The sequence below is a fragment of the Castor canadensis genome, chromosome 6, assembly GCF_047511655.1.
Source record: "Castor canadensis chromosome 6, mCasCan1.hap1v2, whole genome shotgun sequence".
NCBI classification, from domain to species: Eukaryota; Metazoa; Chordata; class Mammalia; order Rodentia; family Castoridae; genus Castor; species Castor canadensis.
The window spans coordinates 121,169,543-121,197,488 of record NC_133391.1 but is presented as its reverse complement, the minus strand read 5'-3'; the positions used below and the strand labels follow the sequence as shown (position 1 = coordinate 121,197,488).

At 39.3% G+C, this 27,946-nt stretch overlaps 1 long non-coding RNA gene across 2 annotated transcripts in view; it reads left to right on the top strand.

Moving 5' to 3' along the window:
- LOC141423921 (uncharacterized) overlaps positions 1-23,346 on the top strand; it is a 48,886-nt gene extending 25,540 nt beyond the window's left edge. For both annotated transcript variants that reach the window (XR_012448684.1, XR_012448683.1), the window contains 2 exons: positions 15,915-16,000; positions 21,952-23,346. This is a non-coding gene — a long non-coding RNA (uncharacterized lncRNA). The remainder of the gene's footprint in view (positions 1-15,914; positions 16,001-21,951) is intronic.
- The last annotated feature ends 4,600 nt before the right edge of the window (positions 23,347-27,946 follow it).

The following is a 27,946-nucleotide window of genomic DNA, read 5'->3' as shown; positions in this document are numbered from 1 at the left end:
TAAGTATTGCTCACTGGAAGAGTATTCGGTAAAGAACTGGCTGAAAGTTTGGTAGGAGGAAGGAAGGCATGGAATGTTTCCAAAAACACCAATTCCTAGGAAACATAGCTGTGGTAAGTTCATTAGTTTTTCACCATACTACTTCAAAGATGATTTTAATGGCCCATTTATTGGAAGTTTCTTAGAAGCCTACATTTTGAGTGCTACATTTTTATTGGCTTCCTTTTTATAAAAAGACAAAACCAAAGTACACAGTGTTCAGATGACTTGCTTAAAATGGGAGAGATCTGAGTCACAGAAGTGACTTCTGGTCCCATAATATCTTTCTTTAAATACACTTTGTCCTGCAGCTCTGCTTTTTCAAGATCACAGAATGATTCTGTAGGAAGAAGAAAATCCATCTGACCTGCCTACACTGCAGTCAGACAACCACCTCAGAACTTGCTGTTTTTCATACTACAAAGAAATCATGTCTAAAACAACAGAGATGGTAGGACTTCAGGGGAAAAAAGAGAGAGAGAGAAAGTCTTAAGCTCTTTTGAAAATCCATAAAACAGTGTTTCTTAAAGCACAGCTCAATAGTTAAGGCCATATTTTAATATTGTCATGTTTCCCCATTCATGCTATCTATACATCAGAGTGTGCTACCAGGAGGGAGTAAAGCAAAGACTCAGACTTGTCTACAGATAAATGTCAAAAGATTCTAGAATAGCAATAAAAATAAGTAACATTAGCAGCCAATACAGATGAAAACATCTTAGATTACTGAAGAGGGTTCTGTCATATATTCAAAGGTAGCAAGTAGAGGTAGAATTGGAGAATTCTACCATGCAGAATCAAATAAGGGAAGTGCAAAGGAAATGGAACAAGAATATTATACAAGCAAAAACAATTGTCTTAAATACATAAAGAGGAGGAAGACAAAGTAGCCAACATGCCTGTTGAGAGAGAACTCAAATAGTTTTTCAAAAAAACTGGGGAAAATGGCTTGAGAAACAAAATGACTCTTTTGTCTCAGTGTGTGAAGCAGGATAAGTGGGGACAGATGCCAGAAACCAGCATATTTCCCAAGGGAGGAAGAAATACAGTAGAAAATTGGTTTCCTGTCAGAACAGGTGGTGTGTTGACATGTGCACATCTGACAGGCAGGATTCAGGAGCTTTCCAAGGGTCTGACCAGGCCAGCTTGAGGTTGTCTTTAAGACTTCAGGAAAAGGCAACTCTGGGAACCTCAGTGATAGGGTTTCTAATGTCTTTATACACATGAGACATAGAAAAGTGGGTAAGGAAAGTCATGTTCCATCTTGCACAAGGTTGAAGTTGAGCTAAACTCAGTCATAGCTCATGACTTAATATTTGTAACCATCGATCCATGATAGGAAAAGAGCCAAATGTCTGGTTAATTCCAGGTGAAGGCAGATATTAACTCACTAAACTCCCTGTGACCTTCCCAAGTGTTGTCAGCACTTTGTTACAATTCTTCTTTTTGCTTTCGTATTCTTACTTTTGGGATGGGACATATTAGTGGTAGTAGTGGTAGTTAGTAATGAGAAGGTAGGTCTGAGATTGGGAAAGAATATGGGAGGTAGGAATGGAGGATTAATGTGCAATGTTTCTACAGAATGTAGAATCTTGTTTTCTTTGAATAACTGACTTTTCTTTTTCTTTCTTTTTTAGGGGGCTGGGTACTGGGAATTGAACACAGGGCCTGTGCTTGCTTGAATAACTGACTTTCCATGTGCTTTGTGATTGGGGCTCTGTATATAGCATACTTACCCAACTAAAAATATAAAAATAATAGTCTAGGCCAGATCTGGGGTGAAACAGTGATGAATTAAGCATAATATTTCTGAACCTGTATCATAATTGAGGGGCAGTGGAGAGTAGTGGTTACAACCAGGAGCATGGGACTAAGACTGCTTGTGTTTTAATTCCCATCACACTTACTGGTTTTGTGATATCAGGTATCAAATTGTGTGATTTTGAGTACTCAACTATAAAGTTGAGTACCTCAACTACAAAGCAGGGATAATAACAGTACCTATCTATGGCAGAAGCACTGTTACATGCCTACCATCTTGTCTCTTTTTCCTCCTGGAAGCAAAGGAAAACCACATCTTTCTATTCTCTCTTTGCATCTGTGTGGTACCCTGTGACCAGTTTTGCACAATGGAATGTACACAGAAGTGGTTATACCACTAGGTTGACCTGTAAAACCTTTCATGTCTGCCAATCTCAAATGGACTATGATATAAATAAGAAATAAATTTTTTATTGTATGAAGGTACTAAGATTAGGGGGCCTTTTGTTACAGAGGTTAGGCAACTCTAAAACTTACTTCAAAATAGTAGTCACCTCACTAAAAACTGTATCTTAGTGCTATTGTAAAGATTAAATACTATAGTATATAGAAAGTATTAGAACAGTCTCTAGTATACTATAAGCCCTCAATAAGTATTATCTTGCATATGAGAAGTGCAGAATTGACTAGTTGGGTAGATTCATGAACCCCACTTGTCTATTAACTTGAAGAAGCACTACAGCATCTTCTTATCAAGACTGAGCATAGACTGGACCACCTAGCCCTCACAATTACCTCACGGTCCTATGATAGGCTTCAAAGAATCACTTCAGGTCAGGTTGTGCAAAACACTATGTCTGAATGGTTGGAAACCTGCAAGGACTGCTAAGTCTCAAGCATCTCAGCTGTCACACGTCCTTGTCCATAGGGGCCTGAGGTGCAGATGACCAACACCATGTTTTCTACATTCTGGTTAGAATTTTATAGGAGTCATTGTACAAACTAAATTCTTATACTGAAAGGCTGTGAGGTTGATAAACAATATATGCAAAGGGTTTAGCATAAAACCTAGCCCAATTTTAAGAATATGTTATGTATCTAATAAGTGGCAACAATAGTAACACCAATAGTAAATACTCAAGTCATCATCATTATTACTTGAATACCTCTTTATTTCTGAGAACTTGAAAACAGGGTCTACATCATATTTCTTACTTTGAATGCCTTGGAATGCCATTGTACATCCAATACAATTGTAGTCTTGTCTCTTATATAATGCCATCTTCCTTGACTTTTATCTACTGTAGTCAACAGCCATTACTTATTGTTATATTTGCTTGCCCTAATGAGGTTAATTGGTCCTAATCCTCTTTTTTGGCATCCTTTACTTATTTACAAATTTAACCCTGGTGCATTGTTGGATGTCATGCACTAGATATTCAATATCATGTATAGGATCTCAGCAACAATTAGGCAGTAGGAGGTCATTTTTTTGAAAGAAACATTAATTTCAATTCTGAAGTTCTCTTTTTATAGTAGGTTAAGGTCAATAGATAAAGACCTTAATGTTCCTTTAATGTGAAGATGAACAGACCTGGCCATGTTCAGGTTTGGCAAACTGTATCTGGCTTTGTCAAGCATTATATGGCTGGCAATTCCTCAGATGTAGTCTGCCAAATGCTTTCTCCCCTTCACTTTTAAGTGCGTATGTATTTCAAAGGGAATTTAAACGGTAATTTTATAATTTATTCATACTTAGGTGATCAAAGTTGTGGAATTTGCCTTAGTCAACACTTACAGGTTCTAAATTCTGTTTCTTTGACCCAGGAAACCTGGAGAGGTTGGCACAGCCACCTCCTAAAGAAGAAACTAAACTGGTTGTCTATGTTTGAAAAGAAGTTAGTTCACATCTCTCCTTTAGACAGGATTTTAAATGATCATTTCCCCCTTTGAATTACCAACAGTGAAGGAAAAGACTGTGTTCTGTTCATATCAAGGGAAGAGCAGTGGTCATGGAGAGTGGGTTTGGGAGAGAGGTGGGACATGGGGGGAATAAGAAATCTTTCCAGCCTCTCCTTACCATTTCTGACCTAACACCACCACATTTGGACTAATGTCTTGGGAGCTAAACTATCCAGAAGCAACCAGAAGTAAATACTGGCTGGGCAAAGAGTGACAATTAAAGGCAAATCTTTGTTGAAAGCCTATGGACATCAAGCCTGCCAGACACACAGGCTGGTTAAATGCCCAGATTATTTTGCTGTGATCCATTTTTTCCTGGCAATTTTTTATTATATTGGCTTTCTTCCCAAAGATAGAAGAGCATCTTGTGAGTGTGGATAGAGGACATTCACTCTGCAAATATTCCAAAGAAAGCTTGCCTCCTAGACAGCCAGGTTGATAAATCTAGGAGATTTATTTGGAACGTATATCACAAGACAGAGCAATCTTACCTCAAAAAGATAGGAGGTAGCCTTGGGCTGTCATAACAATCAATAACTGTGTAGTCCTTTGTGAGTTTAAAAACCACTTTTAAACTGATGGTTTAAAAAATGAACCTCCCTGTCTACTCCCAGAAGACATCCATAGAGAACAAAGTTTGTATTTATGAAAGAAAAATGTTTAAGACATCTGTTTTTATCAGTAACCACTGAATTTTATCACATTAGTAGGCTATAAATTTCAAAGACAAAGATTAGTTTTTAAATAAAATCAAGTGTGGTAGATGGATTCTAGGGTCCTCCCTTGATTCTTACCTCCTGGTGTTCACATCCTTGTGTAACCACCTGCCCTTCAGTGTGGCGGGACTTATGACTTGCTTCTAACCCAACAGGATATGGCAAAGACGGTGAGATGTCACTTCCATGATTATATTGTGATAGAGAAGCCCTGTCTGCTAGTTAACTGGCTCACACAGCAAGGGAATGAGGGCAGCCTTTAGCACCTGAGGGTAGGTTGCCTTTAGCTGCTAGCTAATATGTAGCTAGGGCCCCCGATCCTACAACTGCAAGGAAACAAATTTTGCCAATAACCTGAGTGACCCTACAGGTCACTATTAGAATTTCCTTAAGGCCTCCATCCAAAGGTGTGAAATAATTAGGGCAGCCCACATAGATTTGATCTGCATAAGAACTGACTAAGATTTACAATTAGGTTGCATGCAATTTTCAGTGTCATTAATGCTCACAATAAAACCCATGCTGTGACTTTCAATGCCTCCAGAAACTGGCACAGTCTTTGTCTCTGGCATCCTCACTGGCCTCCTTGTTCAGTGTGTTTGCCCCCACTGGCCTTCTCTATATTTCTTGAGCTCATAGACTTGCCTACCTCTAGAGCTTCTGTCTGAAGCTAAACCCCATGGCTGAGTCAACCTCAAAGTTCCCTCCCTCAGCAAAGCCTTCTCCAGAATTCCCAAAAGCCCTCTTTCCCCCAGTGCCTCTCTCCACTTGAACTTCTTTTCTTTCTTTTGAGATGTTTCTCTCAAGTGGCTTGTTGGAGCATTTATTTATGTGACGGCTTTATGCCTCTCCCTAGACTGTAAGCCGCATGAGAGTAAGGCCATCTGTCTAGTCTGCAGCAAACTGAACAAGATCGCCACTTGGAATGGCTCCATAAGTTTCTTGAATATATAAGTGAAATAAACTGTGATGGCTATAGCAACAGTAATGCCATGACTTGATTTATTTTTCTTCTTTGCCCCATGCACACCCTCCTCTCACAGGTTCAAAATCCCAGAGCAGTTTTGCCATGAATTTAGCCAGCATTTTCCCTACATCTGCACATGCACCACTATGCAGGGTCTTTTAGAGAAAATAGAAGTCACAGAAGACATAGTTCTGCCCTTAAGGACTATATAAATTAACTGGGTAGGAAGATGTGGTTGCATAAATTGATCAAAATCTAACTACAAGGTATACACCACAAAAATCTGCACCAAACTAATATGAAATTGCTGAGGGAGTGCAAGGGAAAGGAATGATTAGAAAACTTACAGGAGTTGATTCTTGATGGGTGTGCCAACGGGAAACGTGACATGGGCTTCAAAGCAAGATGAAAGAACAAAGGGAAGCCATTAAACTCCCAGAGTTTGTATATCTACTCCCAAACCAGTGTATTTCTTGCCTATGTCTTAGAATCACTTATTTAAAAGACCAACTCTGGCCTCTACTGAATTGAACACATCAGTGTTAACCTCAACTCCTATTAAATTAGAAATCTCTGGGAACTGAACTTGAGATTGGTATATTTTAAAAGCTACCCAGGTAGTCCAGTATGCATCCAGGGTTGAGATCCCCTGCTGACCTGAGATACCTGAATTAAATGAGTAAGAAATTCCTCCCAACAACAAAGGGAAGCAGTAACATGCCCTGGTTAAGGCTCTGGAGTTGAATAGCTGATGTTCAAATCTAGCCCCTCCCCCACACAGGTAACCTGTTGAATGACCTTGGACTTAGCCTCTTTGAGCCACTGTTTATACATCAGTAGACTGGGGATAATAAATATAGTTACTTCATAAGGCCAATGGGGAATGAAATGAGATAAGGCATATAAAGCAACTGGTGCAATTTTTGTTTTGAGACAACTGCTTATCAGCTAAAATTTTTTTCATTGTCATTATCTTTCTGTCTATCCAAAATTCTCAATTCTCCATTAAGTTACTGCAATGTTCAACGTACATTTCTGAAATATTTGCACCCATCAACTGAACAAATTGTCAAAAACACTGACCCATATCCTTACCCTAGAACACTGATGAATTCAAGCAAGTTTAAGCAGAGCCCCAAAGAAATAAGAATGAGGCAGGGACAAGTCAACCTGGGAGCAAATGAGCATTTTCATAGAAGTGGAAACCATGGATAATGGGATCAACAGCCTAGCCTGATGAGACCAGGTTGTTCACAATGCCAGAACAACCCTTGCTATAAAATATCACAGAGCGTATAAATTACACCAAGTGTAGGTTTTTCCACAACAGTTGGGTTAGCAGTACTGTTTTTCTTCTCATTAGTATAGACCTGGCCCTAGAATAAAAACACAACTTGAACCACTCTATCTCAGGCAGATTACTCACCACAAAGTTCTCTAATACTTTTAGGACAAGTTATGAGAAAGTTTCCCAAACTCTTCAAAAACTAGCAATGTGTCAAGAATGAAACCATTTAGATCATTTATATTTATGAGAAAAGCAGTTTACTCCTTTGGTTAAGTGTGGAAAATTCACATTTTAATGTTTCTTTACTATGATGTTTAAAATACTTGCCTTGTGGATTGACAAATACATATACAATGAGTTTGGAAGAATATCTTCCCAATATTTGACAGGGGTCATTTCTGGTGAAAATTAAGGCTGATTTTAGATGTCTATATTATTCTCTTTTGTACCATTTAAAATCTGTATAAATGAGCATTTATTATTTCTGTGCTATGAAAAGATAAACTTGTAGATGAAAAGAAAATGCATGTTTTACTTTAAAAAAAGTTCTTTTGGAATAAGAAGTGGATTGAGAAAATGCTAAAAATCTTCAACTTTTAAAGGAAGAATTATCACTGAATATGAGTTTTGAATATTTAGTATATAGAAAAAGCCTTCTTCACTGGAAAGAGAAGATGAGAAAGACTGTTGATTCAAAAAGGACTATCTTTCTGGTTTCCACGTGTTGGCTTTGGGCATTTTGGATCTTCTTTCAAAGGCTGACCGATGAGGTGACAGTGAATATGCCACTGCATATGTTTATGGAGAACAGACTCCAGACCTCCAGGGCCAGCCTAGAAACACTCTCTTTAGTAAAGACTTCAGTCTCCATTGCACAAATTGAATCAGTGCTTTTCATGATTCCTAAGGACAGCCCTTCAACTTTTTTCCCCTTCCATCATTCAACTCGGGAACATTCCTTTCTGCGGATGTTCATGAACTGCTGCCCAACACCAGGTGCAAATTGAAAAAATCCCACTGGCCATTTCGGCATAGGGACGCCTACTGTTCTTTCAACAGAGCTTCCCTTTCAGGCCAGGAGCTCTGGTCATAGCCCCTGGGCACACAAGTCAGAGGGTTCACTTTCATCCACAAGCATCACTCATGAAAAACTCCTTCTCTGTGGTGACTGTCCCTCTAGACCTCAGCTTAAGGACTCAGATATACCAGCCTGTGTGAATCTTGTCAAAAAGAAAACCAGAGGGATTTCTTACAAATCTTAACTTTTAAATGTATAGCAGTCCCCAACACAGTCATATAATTTTCTCCCCACCAAAATCAATTTGAGGTCACTCTGATCATTCTGCAAGTACTTTGCAGCAAGATGCTCCCTTTAGTTTGCAATAGACTTTTGGGTAACCTTTCCCATTCAGGGCACTTCACAGATAGATCCTGATGTCATCTGTGCCACCAATATTCAAAGAGAGACCTGGGTACCTTAGAAGAGCTGACTGTTTCAAACCAGAATTCAATTCTCATTTCAGGTCTATGCTACACAGTGCTTGTGGCTTGAGCATTCATCCACTGAAATTCCATTTTGTAATTTGGATTTCCATAGATAATTAATCCAAACACATGTTATTTGATGAAATTGCTGTCTCCTTATCCTGTGATGGGATTGGAAAATCAGGACTGGTTTTCTACATTTCCCTCCAACCTCATCTTCTGCTAATGAGGTTGGGGTATATCCAGCTATTCAACATCTAATGTCAGAGTTTTCTTGATCCAAGTTGATTAGACTTGTCACTGTGGACTCAGTGAACAGACATGGCATCTGAACTCCACTTCTGAAGGACAATAATAAGGATCTTGGAAAAATGTCAGTTTATAAATGTTATATAAAGTTCTTGATCTACTTTGCAAATTAAGTGTATCAGTCAAAGCCTTGTAAGATAGAGATGATCCATTCATACTGTTGGTAATTCATGAAACAAATTAAAAGCCATTCACAAAGATATGGCCAGAGTTTCAGGAAACAAACAAGGACAGTTATAACTGATAACTGCTGCTACCACCTCTGACCCCAAGAAGCAAAAAAGGGGACAGGATACCAGAACAGGAGAGGGTAACTATAGGGACAAGATTGCCCCAACAGAGCTAAAGTTTTTGGTAGAAAGACCCAGACAAACCAAAGCAATCAGGCAGGGAGAGACCCAGGAAATAAATACCTCAACTCTCCTCCTACTTTCTGATCTCCAGCTGGTGTCTCCCACTAACTGAATCCCACTGTCAGCTAGAGGACAGGAAGTCAGAAGTGCTGCAGCACAGAGAACATAGAAGGGTGAGCTGGGGAGGCCAAAACAAAGAGATGTAGAATAGTGAGATTTTGCAAGCACAGTGAGGAAACAATGAAGACTTGGGTAAATGCATTCTTTCTTGGATACTAAATGCGAACATATAATTAGAGAGTTGATGCTTGAGCTAATTTTAGTTCAGGTAAAAGTCTGATCTAGATGGAAGCAGAAGGCTTTGTAGGCCGAAGAGGTTTCAGGGAAGGAGCTTCAGAAAACAGCCATGTGGCCAGAGCTGGATATAAACAGCTACAGCAAGAAAGGAGCCTAGAAAGGCAGAGAGGGCAAGTCTGAAGAATTCTTGTATGCTAAACTAATAAGCTGGAATTTTTAAAAAATAAACTTTAAGTAGGGAAATGTTATTACCAGACCTACATTTTAGAAAGTCTGTCAGCTATAAAGCCTTAATGGTGCTGTGAGCTTCAAACCCTTTTCTGGAGACAGGTAGGACAAAGAGACAAAGTAATTAAAATAAATAAAAGAATTCTTTCTGTCCATGATGGTCCCAGATAATGTAGTTTTGGTAAGAGCTAAGGAGTCAGTATAGTCATCTTCCCTCATAACCCAAACAATGATTATGCTTAATTATCTTCTCCACAAGATAGTTGTCTTAGTTCATATTCTGCTGCTGTAACAGAATACCTGAGACTGGATAAAGAAAAGATGCTTATTTAGTCCATGATTCTGAAAACTGGAAAGTTCAAGATCAGACAGCTGCATCTATGGAGAAGATGAGTGGTGTCACATGACTGGAGCATGTGTGACAGTGATGAGCAGGCAGGTGCAGGGGCTGGGGTAAAGAAGCTGACCTGCTTTGCATCAACCTGCTCTCAGGAGAACTAATCTAGCCTCTCAAGAAGGATATGAATCCCTCCTGAAGGCTCACTTCCCAACACTGCTGCACTAAGGAACGAAGCCTCAACGTGAGTTTTGATGGGATAAACGATATCCCAACCATAGTGAAACTATTCCTCTAGTTTCTATGTGTTCTGTCACAGAATCTATGAATGCTCTGACTGTACCTAGAGCTCAAGAAACATACTGCATGGAAGTCCCAGGTCCTTTTTGGTCCTAAGCTTCTAGGAGCCTGCCTTAGCATGAGCTATCCTCTTATTCTCTTGCTGAACAGCACCACTTTAAATAGCTGCCATGTTACTTCTCATTCAATTATGTACACATTGTAATTTTCTCTGAGTTCGTTGCTAATTTCGATTAATTGGATTGCAGCCTCCTTGAATGCACCATGTGTGATCCTGCTGTGTGTTCCTCACCCTCACCTCCAGTGCTAAGCATGCTGAGAACACAGGCAGTATTTCTCAAAAACATGTGGTCATTCTCTACCTAGGAAGCAAATGATGCTATGGAAGGAAGCCCATGTTCTCTGTATCCAGGACAAGTATTTATTTATTTATTTGATCAGATAAAAAGTATTTTGAGCACCTATAGGACACAGGGACTACCTCAGGTCATTAAAGAAATATATTAATTTGGAACATGAAAATTTGGTCTAATGAGCTAGTGACTATGGTATCCTTTCCAAATAATAGTTACAATTTTGCAGAGAACTTCAAAGCCTGTTCAAAGATTGATTACTGTAGACGTGTTGAACTCGCTAGCAGGGCTGACAGAGAGGTATTTTTGATGAGGCTTTATGGGCCTTTCAAAGAGCCAAATAAACCAATCATGGTTTGTGGCCTAGGAAATAAAGAATTTAAAAGACATAGGAAAAAATATAAAATATAAAAAATATCCAAAAGTTTTTCTAGTTCCTGTGGTCCTATATAGCTCACTGCTCAAGTGACTTGGTTTTAGGGTTTTTAGACTTCATTTAAATCCCACCGTGGCCTCCAATAGTTTCCTTCCCTAGAAGGCAACTTGGCATTTCAATAGTGAATGGAATGATTAGAACTCTTTATCAGTCCCAGGGCAAGGTCAGAGACTGGAGATGGAAAAGTGTGAGAAAGTCCTGGGAAAGTAGTTCAATAATCTTCCACTGCAGGAATTCTTAGCTTTCCTTGTTAGGGTTTGCAAGTCTAGATCTCCTTCTCTTTGCCACCCCACCCCTCATATTGGTAACTCTGATCTGTCATGTACTTAAGTAAGACATCTTGTTCTTTTCCTCACTCATTTGATTCTATGCCCAGAGTGCAGGCCTAGCAAATACATGTGAATTCAACCCAGCTGGTCAGCTATTAGGTAGTCAAAAGTGAAGACTTTACTTGGTCAACACAAAACTGAAATAAGTAGTCCTTATGAAGCTAGGTTAAAATGCCACTTTAACTAAAAGCCCTTTTGTTGAGCTTAAAAATTCTTGGCTAAGGGGTGGGAGTCATAAAGTACTTTATGAGTCAAGGGGAGGTCAAAGATCACCTTTCAACTTTTCAAACTGGCTACTTCTGGTAGCTTTTCTTTCTTTCCCTTCCTCCGCTCCTCCCCACCAGCCTCATCATCTCTGTCCACTTCACAGTATATCTGTAATGAATTTGGATTCAGTTCAAGGAATACACAGGAGGACTTCAGCTCCCAAAGCAAGCTGCTCTGTAGGAGGGACAGAGAAAAGAAAACACCCTGGGGCATTTCTGATTTCTAAAAGATTAAAAATAATTAAACAATAAGATATTCAACTTGGATTACTGCAGACAGTGATTAATGGCTCTTCTCTTTCTAATGATGCCCTCCCCTGAGCTAATCCATCCCAACTTCATTTCAAAGAAACTGTTGGTTAACACTTTGTTTCATTCTAAACACTCAAGTGAATCAGGATTACTATGGTCCTGACATTCATACGACCCAGCTGCCTCCCTTTCTTCCCTCTTGGAATAATTGAGTAAAAGAAAGGAGACATTTTTAAAGGTATCAGCGCTTAACATAGAGTTGATAGAGATGGATAGAGTAATCATCTACCCACCCAAGTCAACAAAGCATGCTGCCATTGGAAGCTACAAGTTAGAGGATGAGTGTCTCTCTGCCAGGTTGCACAACACTTTGTCCAACAAAAAATGGGTACTCAATGAGTATGAGTTGAATAAATACATGCTGAAAGTAATTCCTTTCCTTTTTTGAGGTGGGAAAGTGGCTTCTTTTCATAGGGACACAGACTGAGGTAAAGTTGAAGCTATGTTGCTACTATAGCTCCCATAGGAAAATTGCCATTATTAAGCACCTACTATGGGCAAGGCTCCCAATTACCTGCATTAAAAGTGGGTTTCCTCTATCAGCAATAGTAGCAAATCATAAATAGTGACTCCAACAGACAGTAGATAGCAGTTTTCCCCCAACTTAATGCTTAGAACGTCAAGGTACTCAGGAAGTGCTAGTTGAATGGATAATAATACAGAAAAATAACAGCCATGCATTATTTCAAGCATGATACCGCCAAAGCTTATGTCTTTGAACTTTAATGCAGCAGTGTCTTGGCAATGCATTTTGAAGGAATGTGAGTATATTTTATCATTTAATTTAAAATGTAGAAATGTAACAAGTCATGAATTCTAGCTCTGATATCTCCCCTTATGCTCATGTGGTCAGATAGAGACTTTGGCACTGAGAAAGTCAGCAGGTTCATTTGTAAAATAGCAGTTTACCAAAACTGTATGGAGATTGCTAAGATCACTTAGAAGTATGGTAAATCCATTTTCCAAAGTTCATAAATTTAATTTGAAATAAACTTAACCTTTGAGCTAATGATGAACTTAGCATTAAATTTAGCAAATTTCACTGCATTTTTCAAGCTATTTCTCCCAAGGGAATTTATCAGCTTCTAATTTGGATTTTCCAGAATAAAAAAACAAGTTTTATTCTATAACCCCATCAGTGCAAAAATATAAGGATTTACTCTTAATCAAATCTACTTGGTTACAACTTCCTTTATTCTTCCAAGTTAGTTTTCTAGTTGGGCAATGGTAATTCTCCTTTGTAACTGATTTGAACAGAGAAAGACCTTACAATGATAGGCTCAAAAACACTAACTGGCCACAATGTATGTAACTTAAATACACACACACACTTCTATCCCTTTCAGCCTCTGTCAAAAAGCAACTAAAAGCAGCCTTTATGTAAGTTAGAACTGAGTCCCTGAGCATACCACCTTGAAATGTACCTCCCTTACTCTCTGAATGAAGTCCCTATCCCTACATAAGTGAGACACTGACCCCACAACCCAAGGAATGCTCCATGGAGCCACAGAAATATCTAAATATCACAGAAGTATCTATATATTTATATATGTATAAATACAGACACATACATACATATTTACAGTACTGGGTATTGAACTCAGAGCCTTGAACTTGCTAGTAAAGTGCTTTGCCACTTCAGGAGCACTCCTAGTCCTTTAAGAGTACACTCAGTACTTTCTTTTATTAACAACACAAAATGGATTTCTATTTTAAAAGGACCAAACTGCTATTTTAAAAAATAATCTTTGTATGTATACCCAAGTGTCTCATTTGTTGGCTGCTACCAGTGCTTACCCAATTTTTGGAACCCAGTAGATGGATCAATAAGGGAAAATTGGTAGCTTCTGTAACAAGCAACCTGAAATTGCAATGGCTTACATAATCAATGTCTTTTTCCCACCTAGTCTGTGAGGGCTGGATGACTTTTCTGAGTACTTCTCCATGCTATGACTCAGGGATTCAGGTTCCTTAAAGCTTGTGCCACTATCATTAATAGCAGATGGTCTCCTTTTCTGTGTGGATGGAGAAGAAAGAGCCAAGACAATTGCCTAGAGAACTTTATGCTGGGCCTGGAGACAGCATATGTCACATCTTTGCCCTCACTACATTGGCCAGTACCCAGCACATGTCTTCAATTTAACTGCAAGGATGGGTAAGAAAGCTAGAGTTCTTCTTGTGTGCCTAACAAGAAGAATAGGATTGGTAAACATCTCTGTCATCTCGACTAAGAGGTTTATGCCTTATGATGCTAGCCCATGGAATGGAGGAACAAAGAGATCATCCCATATTATACTCCCTATGCTGAACAAACAAGAAAGAGAGGCTAGCCACATGGTTAGGAGCATGTAATCAGGAGTCACCCTATCTCAATTCATAAGTGGCTCTATTATAATCTACTGTTAGATATGTAGTATTGGATAAAGTCATGAATTTCTTTGAACATTACACTTTTCTATAAAACATGAATAAAAGTATCTGCTTCATAAGAAGTTATTGTAAGGTTTACATAAGAAAATATTTGAAGCACCTGAGCACTTCAGATGCTGAAAGAGAGGGGAGTGAGAGAGTTTGGAATCAAATCTCAGAGATGATATGAGATGGAAGGTACATGTAATGCATATGGCAGAAGGAAGAGGGGTTAGGAAAGTACCCCAAACTTGGCCCTGGAATTCTATGGATTTCCAATGTTAACAGGCTTGAGCATTACCAAGTGAATTTATTAAAAATGAATTGTTTTCCACAGAAGCAAGTAAAAGTGGATAAAGAAATGGCTTAGGGACTTCAAGGAGGAAAGAAAACTGAATCTCAGAACTACTGAAACTAGGAACTAGAATCCATTACAGAGAAAGAGTCCTTTCTCTCCTCTGATCTCTGCTTTTCTCTTCAAAGTTGCATCATTCTTTTTACTCACTGAAACTGACTTCCTTTGCTTGTTCATGGTAGAAAATGGCCACTACCAATGTTTACATCTTTTATATAAGGAGGTCAGCCAAACTAAACTAGGATCTTACACCCAACTGCAGATTCCCAGAGGAGGATCTAATTAGCTCAGCTCGTTCAGGTGCTATTCTTGGTCCATTTGGCCCTGTTCAAAGACATCCTTTTTGACATCTTTTTTATATTGTTGTCTGCATTATTGTTCACCTTGATTTTACATATGCTTATTTTATAGGTAAGGACTGTGCTACAATGTTTTCTCCATTGCACAAGGCTAGTAAAGTGACCTATAACGGGTGGATAAATTTTATTAAATGAATTAATAAATGATTAATCCCAAGGTAATGACTCTTGCCAACTCAATGACCTCAAAGGTCAAAGGTAAGTAGGGTACCTGTGGATGTCTAACTTCCGTAAAAAAAGTGGTTGAGTCATAAAGAGATGACGCATAAGAGAATCTGATGTTTCCAGAGAATTTATTTTTAGCCCTCTTTGCAAATGACTGATTTGAGGCTCCAAAAATTAACCTGCCACTGACCTTTTTTTGTGTGCATATCAGTCCTTTATTTTGTAGCTTTCCTGAATACTTTGATCCCTACTTCTCCCATCATCACACCTCATTGTAGACCTCATTGTAAATAGTAAAAAGTATTTTTCACCTGAATGTTACCATTTTGAATGCACATAATAGTTAAATTTAATGCTTAGCACATTTGTTATTATAGTACTCAATTCTTAAATCTTCAATCCTCCTTGTAGACAAGTCAGCATGTAGTTTCTGGAGAAGCTAATAGCCACCATTTTCCATATTTGTGGTTCTGAAAACAGTTGGCAAATGAAGAAACTTATAAAAATCTTCCCTTCCATAGCATCTCAGAAAAGAGAATCATTTGGAAGGCTACAAATATGTCACAGCAAAAATGTGTACCTAATTTAACAGATGCAATTTCATGCATTCTCTATTCATGGATTCATGGTAACCAGTCTATGTTTCTTTCCATCTGTCTTCAAGTTGAAATCTGACCATTGCTAAAGTGAAGACCCACTTCTTTTTTCTTTTTTTTTCTGGACTTTTCCCTCATTTGATTTAGTTTGTTTGACCCAGAGTTCAATTTCCAAAGGTATGGTATTGTGAAAGAGCTCTTCGTGGGCCCAAGTAGTGGAGTGTATAGAGCAGTTTAGAGAGGTCAGCAAAAGAGTGATAGGCATTGAATTTCCCTTCCTCTTTCATTACAGTGAACATCTGGACACCTTCATTGTCTACACAATGGGTAATTTCAGAGTCCCACCTGTGGAGGGGAGCAGCTGGCCCGTTCCCTCAGGTATTTCACAATTATTCCTATGGCTCTATTAGGTAAGAAAACAGTCTATTGCTCCTATTTGACACCCAAATAACTGACAGGACATCTCTTTGGAAACTAGATTCCAAATAGCTATATTCAGGTGAAAGATGGAAGTAGGTTTCACCTTTTTCCTACAAATCTATGCAAATATTTCATTCTCCCACCTCTTCCTCCAAATGTAACAGTGAAGATACAGCAACCAACCAAAAAACATCAGAACACCCTAAATGCAAATGAAACAAAAGAGTCCTGGTGTGAGTTAGATAAGAGACCCACAAGCTTCTTGCTGGAGTTCTAGATGTCCTGGTACATATAAGTTTAAGATTTGGTTTTGTGGTAACTTGTGGATCTCAGAAGACTGCAGAATAAGCAGACCTTGTGTGAGAATGTTGTTCCATTGTTTATTCAGAGTAAATAGCCACACAGAAGCTCACAAGAGCTATCAAAGCCAGCATTAGATTGGGCCTGCAGGCAGAACTGTTCTCTCTTGTGTCCTCTTCAGGGGCCCGTTCTAAAGAAAGCATCACCACATATTTAAAACATGATGGGCTTCATCTGACTTCATTTTGGGTGGTGCAGAACTTTGTCCGTTTTTTCCAGCTTGGGAAAATGTAAGCACTGGTGTTGTGGTTAACCCTAGGATGCTCACTTCCTCCTCCCCTCCCACGTGTATCGATTATTCCATTCTTACTTAGTTTTCTCTTCCAAAGAAATGTGGGTTCATTGTTCTACCATTACACTATTCAGTTTCTGCCAGTTATGTGCTAACAAATTTCAACTGTTTAGGGATAGCTTCTTTCTTTTTTAGTTTCTAAGGCGATATGTCACAATTCTGAGTTTGGTCATCGTTAGGTTATAAATGAGATCTGTGATTTAGACTAAGGTGCCAATATATCTTGACAGTAGCCAAGGGACTTCATAAGACTTTTTATTTACATTGTAGTCCTGTTAGAAATAATCTACAAGCAGATCTCAGAAGGACATTTCTGACATTTAAAACAATGGCATTTATTCTGTTTAAGACAAACACACACATAGTTTCTTTCCCCCAGAATCCAGCATTAAAAAATGGCTGCCATAGATGACAAGGTAAACTTGTATCCTGCAGGCAGCAAGGCTGAAGACCACATCAGTTGACAGGAAAGAAGTCAGGCTGTGTTTAAATGCTTTGAAAAGTTGTTCTTTTCACACTCACACCCTAAGTTGTTAAATTATGAAAGTTAAATGTTTAAAAGATGTTCACAGCTTTTATATCTGAATTGTAAGAGCAAAAGGGCATGCACTTTTTTCATTGTTATGTTTAAACAATCATCTTCTTAAAACAGTGAGTGCAAAGAGTATACTTGACATACGCCAGTAAGGTCGATTCCATCAATGGCTGGGAACACAAAACGAGAGATGTTGAAAAGTCCTCCGCTTTTCTCTGAGACTCTGTTTCTAGTATTGTCCTAGTCTCCCCTGGTTGCCCCATCTCACAATCATTGGGAGCCAGTCATATAATTCAGGAATCAGCTTTGTGACTAGAAAGTACCTAAATCTGTTCTAGATACTATTCAGACCTCAGTTGGACAGCATTGGGGAACAGCTATTGAAAACAAGGCTGTGTTGCCTTCTGTGTTCCAACCAAAAGACTGTGGGACCCTTTCAGCAGAGGCTGGGTCTCCCTGCAGGAATGATAGGACCTCAGGGGTATTTTCTCTTTCATGTTATGCAGATCCCCTGCCTAGGTATAGATGGGGATACATCATGCTCACTGTGCAAGCTCACTTTTGAGTTGTTCCTCACACATTTTGCATGACTGATACTAGACAGACATGCGTACTAATTGAAATTCTGTCATTTCCCAGTTGAATAACTTTAGGCAGGTCACCTCCTCTGAGTCTCTGTCCCTTCATCTGTAAATGAGGATAATAATAGCACCTAACTATTTGTTGTGAGGATTAATGAAATCCATACAATGTACCTATTAGACTCCCCAACCACCATTAGCAGTTACAATAACAATCATATGCATCTGGGAAAGAGTACAGTCACTTTGAGGGAGAACTGATTAAAATCATAGATTCCCTCATTTTGACACAAAACACCTATTGATGTGAGCAGCAGAGTATTTATCAGGACCAAAATTCACCTCCTTAGTTATTCCTGAACTTAGAGTCAAATTCTAGGACTAGGTTTGGAATATTGCAGTTTCTTGATTCAAAGCAAAACTCCCCCATAACCAAGGCAACTTGGACATCTAATATTCCTCACTGTTCTTCTGAAATAGCTCCTGAATCTCTTCCTTCTCCCCTCTTCAGTTTTTCCAGAGGTGTGAATGACTCCATGGCATCTACCTCCATGCAGCTGAGCTGACAATACTATATGAACTAAAGAACACAGTCATTGGAAAACTCACATTCTAGAATTTTCCATTGCTGTGATTTTTTTTGTCAAAATATTTACTGTACTCAGTATTTCAAATAATTATAAGCAAGTGAATCAGATGTTTTGTGTTTATTGAAAGGTGGGAGAGTGGGTTAAGAAAAGTCTGGAAGCTCTCCTCTGTAAAACACACAGGGCTGCTCCTAAAATTCCTTGCCAGGCTCCCCTGTTGTAACTTTCTGCATGCAATCTATCATCAGCCTCACTAAATTATAAATTGCATGGCTTCCCATCCCAAAGATTCTGAGCTGTATCTCTCCTGACTTTGCAAACTTAGTTATACCTATCTCTGAAATGGTCTTTTTTTTTTTTTTCATTTTTCTTTTATTATTCATATGTGCATACAAGGCTTGGTTCATTTCTCCCCCCTGCCCCCACCCCCTCCCTTACCACCCACTCCACCCCCTCCCGCTCCCCCCCTCAATACCCCGCAGAAACTACTTTGCCCTTATTTCTAATTTTGTTGTAGAGAGAGTATAAGCAATAATAGGAAGGAACAAGGGGTTTTGCTGGTTGAGATAAGGATAGCTATACAGGGCATTGACTCACATTGATTTCCTGTGCGTGGGTGTTACCTTCTAGGTTAATTCTTTTTGATCTAACCTTTTCTCTAGTTAGCCTTCTTTCCCCTTATAAAGCCTCCACTCAAACAAACCTTACAGGAGGAAAAAATTTATAGTCAAAAGAATATGGATATGAATCATGGATCTGCTTTTTCCTGGTTCTAAGACACTGAGTAGTAACTTTAAGTTTTCTCATCTGTACATAGCCCAAGCAGCTCAAATTCCACCATGCTAGGTAATTAAAACGTAGGCACTTAACACAAATCCCCAACTCTCACTGGCTTAACCCCCTGTCCTTCCTCCAGTCAGTTCAGACAATTCCATTTCCTTTTTTAAAATAAATTCTCCCTCCTCAAGTATGTTTGAGAATTTCTAAGGAAGAAGGTTTTCTTTGTTTGTTTTGGGTTTTTGCTTACTAGGCAGATACTCTACCACTTGAACTACTCTGCCAGCTCCCTGCCGCCATCTTGATCCTCCTTGCTCAGTCCTTGAGCATCAGCACCACTGGTCCTTAACAGTTCCTTTTGAAAAAAGTTCTCATCTCACATGTTTTAGCCAACCAAGGATTTCTCCAAATGCTGCTGATTGAACCCCAAAGTTTTAGAGCTCTTCTTCTTCTCCAGATTGTTTTGAATGTGTTTTGACACAGGGGAAAGTGGGGGTTCTCGTATGTTTCCCTGGCTGTTCCTCCTGCCTCAGCCTCCCAAATGGCTGGGATTACAGGTACACCACCACACTCAGCTTAGCGGATCTTAAATACAGGGTATGCCTGTATCCAGAAACCCTTTGTGCCCTAAACCTCAGTTAAACCTTCAACTGCATCAATGTGGTGGGTCAGATGCCTCCTCTTTTTTGGCAAGTTTTTTCCTGAGAGGAATTTAAGTCCTTTTTATGCCTGAGTACTCTGGAGTCTTCTCTTCAAATGGTTGCTTAGGGTCTGTGGGAGAGGGTTTTATCTCCTCTTCAGGAAGCATTATTTGCCAGGAAGGGTAATCTTTGAACACATAAAACAAAGATAAATGCATGTACCTAATGATGACTCAGGAATAATAAATTATACTAAATAAGAAAAATAAAGCAACTGGTGTTGTCCCTGGTACATAGTTCATTCCTAGGTAATGCAAGCAACTTATTCCATGAAATTCACAGGAAAAGAGTTCCCGTCTCTGCCCCCGCAAAGATTAGTATGTACTCTGTTTAGACTTGATCTTGTTGTTTAGAAGCTGTAGCTCTTCTCCTACAGTGGGAATATCTCTTTTTATCTTTGTATTTTTCCCACAATTCCCTACTCTTGGGTCAGCACAGTGCCTGGCATATCACAATCCTTTATTAACTCTTGTAGTAAATGATTTCAGAGAAAACTAAGCCTGAAACAAGTAAATTCCAATTTTCCTTGAAAAAAATAACCTTCAGCACGTCTTCTGAAGCCTGTATGTTCTTTTTTGGCTACCTTGCAAGTGACTCTAGGTGAAGGTGTTTATTTTTTTTTCCGTGTCTATTACCAAGCATCAGTATTGTATACAAGATAGACACTCAATGGATGTTTTCTGATGGTGATGATAATTGAGTTAATGCTTCCTTAATTATTCAACATGTGACACAATTCTAGGACCTATCATTAACCTAAACCTCTAAACACCTTCCCGTCAAATAAACAAACAACAATGTTGGCAGTGCCTCATTGCTGACTCCATCAAATGGCTGATGATTCACCTACAGGTGAATCTAGGTCCCACCCTCAAATCTCCAAGGGCACTATTTTTGCTTCAGTTTCCAACTTAACCACCATCACAACAGTAATTTCACCATGGGAATCCAGTCAACAGAAATCAGATGGCTATGAAAACTTGAGAGGCTAACGCAGAGAAACTAAAGCAGATACCTTAAAGCAACTGAGGCCAGTAGGAAAAGGGGAACAGGTACTAGAGAAAAGGTTAGATCAAAAAGAATTAACCTAGAAGGTAACACCCACGCACAGGAAATCAATGTGAATCAATGCCCTGTATAGCTATCCTTATCTCAACCAGCAAAACCCCTTGTTCCTTCCTATTATTGCTGATACTCTCTCTACAACAAAATTAGAAATAAGGGCAAAATAGTTTCTGCTGGGTATTGAGGGGGGAGAGAGGGAGGGGGCGGAGTGGGTGGTAAGGGAGGGGGTGGGGGCAGTGGGGAGAAATGAACCAAGCCTTGTATGCACATATGAATAATAAAAGAAAAATGAAAAAAAAATAAAAAATAAAAATAAATAAAAAAAAAAAAAAGAAAACTTGAGAGGCACCAAACCAGTGCTTCCCACATCAGCATAATAAATTGGGTAGTATATTAAAAATATAGAGAGAGTTCCTCTCCAGGCTTTAATTCAGTAGTCAGGACCTGGGTTTAGGAATCTACGTTTTTCAAAAACTACTTAGGTAGTGTGACTTAGCCATCAGACTCCAAGAAGTATACTGGCCTTTAGAAATGTTAACCCAAGTCATCACCAGGGCTCAAGACTTTTCTAAATTGATTGTTCCACTGTGTTACAAGGGATGTGTGACCAAGGGAAAGGGAAAGACATCCAAGGGAGTGGTGTGGCAGCATCTTAGCCAACGGGACCTGTTGGGTGGAGAATTAAGATCAGCAGAGATGAGTATGTTGAGTGACATAGGAAGTGATAAGAGCATATACCTTACCTGTTGAATTCAGGAGATTTGGGGGAAATGTGGGGCAAAACATAAATAATATTGAAAAGATAATTCCAGAAACAGAAATTTGGAGGAGCAAGGATAAGGAAGTGGTCAGAAAAAGTGTGAAGAAACCACTTAACAACTTAAGAAAGGCTATTCCAGAGGTCTGCCTTGGGGACTCCAACATGTCAGATGGGGGCTATCTTGGAGATATTCTTCCAGTCTGAATACACAGAGATAAGATCATGGCTGTTCTTCTTTCTTGTCTCATTAGGAATAATTGTGGACTATCATCAGGATACACAGAAGCAGTAAGGTGGCACAGGGCAGCAATGGTTACCGTGGCTGTCTCAGAGCTTAGAAATTGTGCAGGTGAATTTGAAAATGAAAAAGTGACTCAGGGCAATGATCTACTTAAGAGGAAAGCATTTGATACAGATGAATGTTTTCCATAATTCCACTAGATGTTTTTACAGAAGTGGGGCAAAAGATGCTAAACTCAAATTGTTCCTAGGCCTTTGATTTTGTACAGAGCACTGGGGATGAATCCCTGAAGACCAGACCAAGTCAGAAGAATGTTCTACAAATGCAGCAAGAATCAAGAGCACAGGTGTGAGCAACAGCAGTCCCCCAACAGAATGGAATGGTCAAGGGGATGGGAAAGATAATCACCAGCATAGTAGCATGAGACACAGAAGAGCTGGGACTATTCCTAGAGAGAGGAAAACTTTTACATGTAAAAAATGACATTCTACTCTGAACTCTGTGCTGTGCTGCTGGCTCTCTCAGCACCTCTTTGGCCTCTTGCAGGGCATGTGTGAACCTCTGGATGCCCATGTGTTCTGCCCAGGCCATGGATCATTGGGAGCACTATGACTATCAGCATGAATCCACCAAGGTTGACAGATCCATGATGCGCTGGCTGGGGCACTGAACTGAATATTGGGCTTCCCTAGAGACTTGGAGCCACCCATGGTCATGCTTGAATAAGTAAGCTACTAACCCTGATACTCTCTGCTTTGCTTTCACTAAACTGGATGTTTTAACAGCAGCCCCATCCCAATCTCCCTTCAAGATTTGGTGTTTTCATAGCCAAGTTATGGAATCAGCCAAGATGCCCCACCACTGATGAGTGGATTAAGAAAATGTGGTATCTATACACAATGGAATTTTATGCAGCCATGAAGAAGAATGAAATGTTATCATTCGCTGCTAAATGGATGGAATTGGAGAACATCATTCTGAGTGAGGTTAGCCTGGCCCAAAAGACCAAAAATCGTATGTTCTCCCTCATATGTGGACATTAGATCAAGGGCAAACACAACAAGGGGATTGGACGTTGAGCACATGATAAAAGCGAGAGCACACAAGGGAGGGGTGAGGATAGGTAAGACACCTAAAAAACTAGCTAGCATTTGTTGCCCTTAATGCAGAGAAACTAAAGCAGATACCTTAAAAGCAACTGAGGCCAATAGGAGAAGGGGACCAGGAACTAGAGAAAAGGTTAGATCAAAAAGAATTAACCTAGAAGGTAACACACACGCACAGGAAATCAATGTGAGTCAATGCCCTGTATAGCTATCCTTATCTCAACCAGCAAAAACCCTTGTTCCTTCCTATTATAGCTTATACTCTCTGTACAACAAAATTAGAAATAAGGGCAAAATAGTTTCTGCTGGGTATTGAGGGGGTTGGGAGGAGAGGAAGGGGACGGAGTGGGTGGTAAGGGAGGGGGTGGGGGCAGGGGGGAGAAATGACCCAAGCCTGGTATGCACATATGAATAATAAAAGAAAAAAAAAGATTTGGTGTTTTCAATCAGAGATAAGGGCAAAATAGCTTCTGCCGGGTATCGAGGGGGTGGGGGGGAGAGGGAGGGTACAGAGTGGGTGGTAAGGGAGGGGGTGGGGGCAGGGGGGAGAAATGACCCAAGCATTGTATGCACACATGAATAATAAAAAAATAGAAATTAAAAAAAAAAAGATTTGGTGTTTTAGTAGACACAATAGATGCCTCTTTTCCTCCTAATAGAACCCCAATTTTGTTCTTATATTCCCTGCTCCCTTAACAAAGTCCATGTAAAAGCTGACCTCGTCCCTAGCCTCAGGAGTGGGCCTGATTAGTATAAGGAAAATCTCACTTTTCTTTGTCATATTAGTACAATGGTCATGTGACCTAATTACAGCCAAAGACTCATGAAGGAGACTTCTGAAGAAACTCTTCTTTCTTTTAAGAAAGAGCAACAGAAAGTCTTCCCCTTCCTCTGCAGTTTTCCATGTTAGGATACATTACTGCTGAAGCCATCTTGCTACCAGCATGAAGATGTAGCCAACATTGAAGATGGGAGATAGAAAAGATAGTAGGAATATGGATTATTTAAAACATCACTGAGCAATTAAATCAACTTACTCTGAAGTCCCCTCCACCCCCGGGTTTCCAATGGCATGAAATAATACACTTCTTTATTATTTAAACCAATCTCTGTCAGGGCTCCTCTTCCTCATAGCTGAATACATTCTAATTGTTAAAGATCCCAAGAGGAAAGGGAAGCATATGAAAACCTTATTCATTCTCTTCTCCATGCCCCCAAAAGAATGGAGGGTAGTTTCTTCATGCTACTCCAGTCTTATCCTTCTTCCTGAACTGGCATTTATTCCTCTTTATTAGTCTTCAATATTCACATTATAGTTAGGACTTCTGTTTAATTGATGTGACTCCGAAAAGAAGAAGTGTTTTTGATGCAGTGTAATATAGGAAAAGGAAGCAGGAGGAAGTAAAGATTATGAATGAAAATTATGAGCATTGAATGAAATGTTTCATGTTTAGAAGGGTCATGGCACATACGCCCACAGTGCAGATCTAGATCACTTTTCAACCCCAGTGTCTCAATGTCCTTTAGGATCCTTTTTATAGAGTTGTGTTTTCCTATATAGTAGCCACTAGCAATTAGCAAGTAGCTATACATGGCTGTTTAAATCTTTAATTAAAATTAAAGTAAATTAAAATTAAAAGGTTCAGTTCCTCCATCACACTAGCTACATTTCAATATACACATTTCAATACACACACTAGCTACATTTCAATACACACACAAAGGTAGAACATTTCTATCACTGCATAAAGACCTAGTGGCCAGTACTATTACAGAAGCATCTCTCTCTCTCTCTCTGCGCGTGTGTGTGTGTGTGTGTGTGTGTGTGTGTGTGTGTGTGTCTTTCTCTCTTAAGCCAAGACTCCAGCCCTAGAGGCATATCTTTATTCAAACTGAAGTGATAACCAAGAGAACCAATCACAGGCTTTTAGGAAGCATCAAGGATGGACAGCATAGCAGCAAGGACCCAATTTTATAGTGAGCCTGGGTTTGAGTTCCAGATCTGCCCTTTACTTAACCTTAGTTTATTCAGTTAATGTGGGATATTTTTCTTGGCAGAGTATTCCTAAAAAACTTAGGAAGGGGCTGGTCAAATTGTGGCTCCTCAGTGGCAGGAAGTGCTATTCCTGGGTTCCTCCTGTTTTGTCCTTGCAGTCTACAGTCTTGATCCTCTACAGTCTTGATACTCAAAGTGTGGTTCACAGACCAGCAACTTCAGCATCACCTGGGATTTGTTAGAAAAGGAAGATTCCAGCCCCCAACCCACAGTCATATCAGACCTTACATTTTAAGAAGATCCCCAGGTGATTTGTATGCACATTAAAGTTTGAGAAGTGCTAATGTATACATAGCCAGAAAAAACAATACAAAATAAATAAACTATGTGACATCCTGGAAAGGATGATAATGGACTATGGAACTCTAAATATAACAGAGATGCCTCTGGTTGAGGAGCCTGTGAGAACCTAGTGATTGACCCAGCAAGGGATGGACTTGGGATAAGACCAGGATCAGGATTCCTTGCACAATCCTAGCAAGAGAAGTCTACACAAAGCAGCATTTCCCACCTTCCTGTATAGGTGATCTAGTGTCATCCTAGAATTCTCCCAAGAGTTAAGTTAAACATGTTACATATTTCATAACAAATTACCCACAAAAGTTAATGACTTAAAACAGTGATAATAAGTTCCTACGGGTAAGAAATGCAGACAGAATACTGATTTGGGGACTTCAGAAGACTTGCAGACTGGGGGCTGGAATCACTGAAGGCTCATTCAATCATAGTCTAGCCACTGTCATTGGCTGTCATTTGCAGGCCTGGCTACAATTATCAGCTAGAATACCTACAATGGCATCTCTATGTGGCTTTATTGGTGGTTGGACTTGAAGGACAAGCACTGATAGAGAGAAAGGAAAGAGAGGTAGGGAGAAAGAGACTGAGAGACAGAAGAAAGGGAAGAAGAGAGGAGAGAGAGAGAGAGAGAGAGAGAGAGAGAGAGAGAGAGAGAGAGAGAGAGAGAGAGAGAGAGAAGAGTAGTGATAGAGATAGAGATAGAGAAAGAAAAGAAACCAAATAGCAGCTCTATTGCAGTTTATGACTAAGTTTTGGAAATAGCACAGCATCACTCCTGCTACACTCTACTGGTCAGGGTAGTTACAAATTCTGCTCAGGTTGAGGAGGAAACAGATTCAATCTCTTAATAGCAGTCATATAATTCTGGCCATCTTTGGAAAATCAAATGTGAGATACAAGTATTCTTTTTGGTTCAAGTTATTCCAGGTCTCAAACACTACTCACCATGAAAAAAGTTTCAGGTAGTGTCTTCCATATGCAGGGCACCATATTCTGATTCATAAACAAAAAGCTATAGGATATTCATCTCCCTTTGGTGTACCGTGTTCTTGGGAATTCTCACTTTTTTTTCAGGAAAAGTGGCTGCAAACTAGTTTGGTTTTCCATTCTATCTTGTTCTTTCACACTATTCCATTATACTCAGACTCTTTAAATGTGACATCAAATGACTTTGAAACTAACATGAGAATAAGTGGAATAGGTAAAGATAAGGGCTTATTCACTGACACAAAGTCTCTACAGCTTATTATTCATTGCTAATGACAAATAATTACCACAAAATGTGTCTCTGCTTTACAATTTTGATTTCTACTCTTTTGTAGCTGGCTAACTACCTTACATTTTCAGACTAAAACTTCCCTGTGTGCATTTTCATCTTCATAGTAAAACTTTCTTGGCAAGATTGATCTCAATCTGTTTGGTGGTTCTTATATTAGAGCAGAATCAAGGAAGGGGGAGGAGGGGATAGAGTCTTCTACACGTAGCAAAATAAAAAAAATACTACTGCTTGTTTCTCATTAAAAAAAAAAAAGTCAGAGACAAAAGCTACAATTGAATCTGGCCTATAGCCATTCATCCTAAATAATAGAGGAAGAGAAACATAAGGAAACCCAATATAGACTTGGCAGAGATGTTTAGGTTTCTAATTCTGTATAATCTCCTATGTTCCCTTTCACAAGAAAGTCACATTCTAACTCTGTATAGTTATATGGCTGTTCCTATGCTGTCCTGTCTTCCTACCCACTCCTAACCACTGTTAACATCTCAGTGTTCCCATTATTTTAATTCCCCCAGAAATGCACAACAATCATTCATCACCTATGTACACATTGCACACATGCACAAACAAACCCACAGTCATTCACATGTCACATACAATTACTTAAAGACATAGTAACTCCTAAACTCTCACATACTCACACACTAGCCTAGCACAATCCTCATCCTCACTTTACCACCTACACAGATGCTTGGCCATATCTTCCTTCCCTTCTCCACCCCAGCTTCTCCCCAAAGCTGGAAGAAAATCTTTCATTTGGGGGGAATCTATGTAACAATAGTGATTTCATATTCAAACACTCTCAAAGCTCACCCAGGGTCCTGAATTTCTCCAGTTCTGTTCTGCTAATCAAGATTATCAGAAAGCAATTATAAGTGAATGAAATTTATCTAGGGTTTACTTTGCATTTGTTTGAATTTATTTTTAACTTCATAAAATTCTATAACATAAATGTTATGGGTTGAATTGTGTCTCCAACAAAGATGTAGAAATCTTAACTTCTAGTACTTGTGAATACATTCTTACTTGAAAATAGAGTCTTTGAGGATGCAATCAAGTTAAAATAAGGCCATTAGGGTGAGACCTAATCCAGTATGACTGATGTCATCATAAGAGGAAAAGAGACACAGAGATGTACAGGGAGATCTTGTGACAACAGAGGCAAACTCCAAAGAAAAGCAACTACAAGCTAAGGGACACCAGAAGAAAGGCAGTCAGGGAAAATTCTACTCAGTCTCAAAAGGAGCAGGCCATGTGCTGGCACCTT